General features: G+C 46.8%; 1 pseudogene; it reads right to left on the reverse strand.

Moving 5' to 3' along the window:
- Positions 1-2151: 2151 nt before the first annotated feature.
- Positions 2152-4259, reverse strand: LOC135230548 (serine protease hepsin-like; annotated as a pseudogene).
- Between the last annotated feature and the right edge of the window lie 1054 nt (positions 4260-5313).

The raw sequence follows: 5313 nt of genomic DNA on the forward strand, positions 1-5313 counted from the left end.
AAGCTGGACTATATGAAGAAGAATACAGCATCAGGATTGGAGGAAGGCTCATTAACAACGTGTCATATGCAGATGACACAACCTTGCTTGCTGAAATTGAAGAGGACTTGAAGCACCTACTGATGAAGATCAAAGATACAGCCTTCAGTATAGATTACATCTGAACATAAAGAAAACAAAAATTCTCACAACTGGACCAATAAGCAACATCATGACAAAGAGAGAAAAGATTGAAGTTGTCAAGAATGTCATTTTATTTGGATCCACAATCAATGTCCATGAAAGAAGCAGTCAGGCAATCAAAGGACTTATTCTACTGAGCAAATCTGCTGCAAAAGACCTCTTTAAAGCATTAAAAAGCAAAGAAGTCATTTTGAGGACTAAAGTGTACCTGACCAAGCCATGGTATTTTCAGTTGCCTCACATGCATGCAAAAGCTGGGCAATGAATAAGGAAGAGTGAAGAATTTGATGCCTTTGAATTATGGTGTTGGCGAAGAATATTGAATATTCCATGGACTGCCAGAATGATCAAATTTGTCTTAGAATATATACTGCCAGAATGCTTCTTAGGAGCGAGGATGACAAGGCTTCGTCTCACGTACTTTGGACATGTTATCAGGAGGGACCAGTCCCTGGAGAAATACATCACGTTTTGTAAAGCAGAGGGCTAGCGAAAAAGAGGAAGACCCTTGATGAGATGGACTGACACAGTGGCCACAACAATGGGCTAGAATATAGCAATGATTATGAGGATAGCGCAGGAGCAGGTGGTGTTTCGTTATGTTGTACATAGGGTCACTATGATTGGAAGTGACTCGACAGCACCAACCAACAACACATATCTCGTTATTTCGTTTAAGTGGGATCATATGATAGCTGTCCTTTTGAGACTGACTTATTTCACTCGTCATAACATTTTCAAGGTTCATCCATGTTGTGGCATGCATCATGACTTCATTTCTCTTTATGGCTGAGTAGTATTCCATGTTGTGTATCCATTCACACTGACAGACATTTCAGTTGTTGCAACATTTTGGCTGTCGTGAAGTGCTGTAAGAACATTGGTGTGCCTCATTCTTTATGTGCTAATTCCCATTTTTCTCTATCCGATGATTCCTTTTTACCCTGATCTCTTTAGAACAACGCTTGCAAGCCCCTTCTGTAAAGCCTTTTTCCTTTCCTTACCAAGATGGCCCAATAGCCTCTGGTGCTCATTGGCTTTAACCAGACTGAAGCTTTTACTCTCCCTTTCCCTAAACTCTGAGATGCGCTGGAAAAGGTCAAAGACCTGGGTTCTGGTCCCAGTTTGTCATTTGCAGGTCATGCAGGTGTACCTGATCTTCACCCTCTTGCCACCACTGTCTCCTCATCTGCAAAAGGTGGAACTGTACTTGGATAGTCCCTGCTGGATTACACATTCTAGTTTGCATTCCTGCTTTCACTTCTTCTGGGTTAAAAAAAAAACCTAGAATTGGGACTGATGGGTCATATGGTAGTTCTATGATCTTTTTTTTTTTTTTTTGAGAAACCACTAAACAGTTTTTGTTTTTTAAGTACTTTACGCCATTGTGTTTTGTTGTTAGGTGTCGAGTGGATTTCAGCTTATACTGACTTCATGTGACAGAGTACAAAAACCAAAAACACCCAAACTGACTGCCGTCGAGTCGATTCTGACTCATAGTGACCCTATAGGACAGAGTAGAACTTCCCGATAGAGTTTGGAAGGAGCGCCTGGCTGATTCGAACTGCTGACCTCTTGGCTAGCAGCCGTAGCCCTTAACCACTATATCGCCAGGGTACTGCCCCAAGAAGTTTTCTTGGCTGTAATCTTTTTGGAAGCAAATGGTGAGGTCTTTCTCCCGTGGAGCCACTGGGTAAGTTTGGAACCGCTAACCTTCAGGTTATAAACTGAGTGCTTAACCATTTCCACCTACATGGCTCCTTTTATGCCACTATAAAAAAAAAAAAAAAAATTAGAATGGGAAAGGTAAATATGTAATACGTTCCCTAAAGGTTTATCCTAAACCTAGCCTAAGCCTAGCCTAGCCATATAGGTCCATGTAGGGCTGGGAAATATTTACATATGAATCAGGAGGGTGTGACTTGGGTGGTACCAGGGATGAGCGGTTTCCACTTGGGAAGTCTCAGGTCAGAGAGGGGTCACCATGCCATTGTCTTTGGAGTGAGTCTTTATGGCCTGGAAGATCTACTCCCAGAAGTAGCTGACTTTGTTGTAGACACCTGGCTTCTGGGCCAACGTGCAGGTAGTGCCCCATCTGACAATGCCACACAACTGCCATCGTGGGGTCCGAGAGATGCTGTCCTCATATACGAAGGGGTTGCTGCTGTCACCCTAGCAGGCATCAGTGCTACCTTCTAGGTAGCCAGCACAGAATATCTTGGGCTTCATCTGATTCCCATAGAAGTCTGGGCTGTTGCAGACATTATTGCTGATTATGGGGACTCAAGCATCCTGGAGTACCCCAGCCTGTTGACGTGGGGTCATGCAGGCAAGGCTGGCCAGAGATGGGAGCACGCACAACCTCTTTCCCTCCTGGTGCCCACCGCAGGTCCTTCAGGGTCCCTCCACCCCAGAGCCCAGGAGTCATTTGAGCAGCCCCAGGTCAGAGTCTCCCTTTTGGTGGCTTCATAGCAGAGAGCAGCGACTCCCCATAGTAATGCGTGTTACCTCAGCCAGTCATGGTGCACAGCCTGCCATCCACCAGGGCCTGGCCAGCAGCCGGGAGGCACACGGGCTAGAAGTACTCCGTAAGGGGTAAAAAAAAAAAAAAAAAAAAAAATTAGGGGTAGGGGGCTGGAAATGTGGGCAACGGCAGTGTCATTGCTGTTCTTCTCACTGTTGGAATCACAGAAGGGAAGACAGCCCCTATGGTAGACCACTGTCTGTATTCCCAGCTGCAGGCCATAGGGCGAGGCCTGGGCCACTGCACCAGCAAACACGCACCATCTGAACAGAACCTGGTTCTGCTCAGGGAAGCAGAGGGCAGCCGTCAACACCCCGTCTCTGGACAGTAGGGACCCCCCACAGAGGTGTGCCCCATCATAGGGAAGACTGACCTGCCATGGCCACTTTCCCAGGCTGGTGTCCTGGCATCCCACAATGCGATCTACAGGCAGGTTCCTGCAGCCACAGTCTTGGCAGATGGTAGCCAAAAAATAACCCCTGGGACAGTCACACACAGAGATGACCTCTAGCAAGCTCCAGCAATGGGAAAGTCTTCCCTCATCAACTCAGAAGCCCAGTGTGCCATCTGCCCGTCTAGCTCCGAGTGGGCCAGTGCCCTCAGGAAGCCCATTTCCTCACAGCTGAGCCTGGCCACCCTGGCATTGGAGCACGAGGAGCACAGCAGCCACCATGTCCCTCCTGTCTGATCAAACAACATGAGTGGAGAGTCCCCTGGGCTGACCTGCACCAGATACACCTGCTCCTGATTCCTCTTGAGTAAACAGTCACAATGACCCAAGATGCTGCCTGGATGCCTGTCAGGAACAGCAGGGTCCCAGCAGTTAGAGCTGCCACCTTGGATCCTCGGATTTCGCCTGTTCTAGGAGTACGTTCCCCATCCTGAGGAAGAGGCGATATCCTCAAACTTTGAAGTGGCTCGAGGCCAAGGGAGCAGTTGCTGGCAACGTCACCAAGGGCTGATTTTTGGTTAACTGCTTGGGTTCTGGTGAGCCTTTCCATATCAAATGTTCCTTTATCAATACATGGCAAATTTGGCACAATTCCCAGAGACTTCAAAATATTAACTTTGCACACAGGACAGGTACAGTTTTCACTAAACCAGGGATCTATGCAGGATTTGTGGAAAACATGCTTGCAGGGGAGAATTAGGACAATATCATTCTGCTTATAACTCTCCATGCAGATTGCACAGTGATCAAAGTCAGGGTATGCTTCCTTATCACTGTTTTTTACTGTCCTGGTTGTCAATTTGCTGATGGCCTTCTGGGCTGCATTTCCTAGACGACGCTGGTTCCTGTCACTTGCATTTGTGTACCTGATCTTCTGAATGAAGTAGAATGTGAGCCATGCTGAAGAGATAATCATCAAAACAGTAAAGGATATTGACATGAAGACTAGAGAGCTACAGCTGAAGTTCTTCATTGGCATACGAGCTCCAGCAGCTGTTGTCATTTGTACAGAGATTTTTTTCCCAGATAACTCAAAATATCCATACCCCTCAATTCTATAATCATGACAGCAATAAAATCTCCAGTGCCTGGATGAATCATGGTGACTGGCTCCTCTTTGGCTTTATTATTATAGATGACTACAGCAACTGCATCGTGGAAAGCAGTCCATGGTATTTTCTCTTTAAATCTACAATTTCCCCTCTGCAGCAGGGCAATACACTGATATTAGGAGGAACCAAGAACGCCGTTTGAGGATCACAGCCCAGATGATCAGGAACTCCGTGTTTGGGCAGTGAGGCCACCACCTGGCCTCCGACCTCGGCCTTGGGTGACTCCATCCTGTAGCGCCCATGGTCTATGCAGAATATAAGCGGGGTTGCCATGACCTGGGTCCTGCATCGTCAAGCTCTTGATTGCGGTGTAGTACTTCTGACTAGCGTTACTGGCCTGAGTGGGCCCCAGGCTGCAACTCAATGGCTTGATAGTGGTGCAGGGGTGGGGGGGGGGCGGTCCGCCTGCACCCCTGCCTCCAACTCCTGCTAGCTCTTTCCACCTCCCCCCAACCCCAGCTCAGACTGAGGACAGCAAGGAATGGAGGAAAGGGAGGACAAAGGAAGGAGATGAGCATACAATGTGGGATATTTTCTGAGATGTCTTACCATAAAGTAAATTAAAATGCAGGCCTTTCCTTTTAATTCAGGCCCAGCTGTTCACAATGGTGGGAGGGTACAATGTATTTGCAGACGCCACATGCCAAGCAAGCCACTGCAGAGCCAACCAAACACCTACTGCATGGTAGTGTTTGTCTGCTTAACCTTGACCATCCTTGATACCAGCAATTACCCTGTTTACTGCTAAATGGCATCTGGGTATGCGATAATGGAAGTGCTTGCCTATTGTCATTTGAACATTAAGAGGAGCCATGGAAGGAAAAGAAACAATTGATAAACTTGAGCCTAGGAGAGGAAGAGGAGAGATGCTGCAATATTCTCCTTTTTAATTTTTTTTGATATTGCTGGTTTTTTGGACACAGTGTTGGATGAGTAGGTGGGCAAAAAAAAAAAAGTGGTAAATATTGTGATAGCAGTACTGAGGGTGGTACTAAGCATACCTGGGACCTGTTAATAGTGACAGATTCCTTTGACCTGGATGT

The sequence above is a fragment of the Loxodonta africana genome, chromosome 3, assembly GCF_030014295.1.
Source record: "Loxodonta africana isolate mLoxAfr1 chromosome 3, mLoxAfr1.hap2, whole genome shotgun sequence".
Taxonomy (NCBI): Eukaryota; Metazoa; Chordata; class Mammalia; order Proboscidea; family Elephantidae; genus Loxodonta; species Loxodonta africana.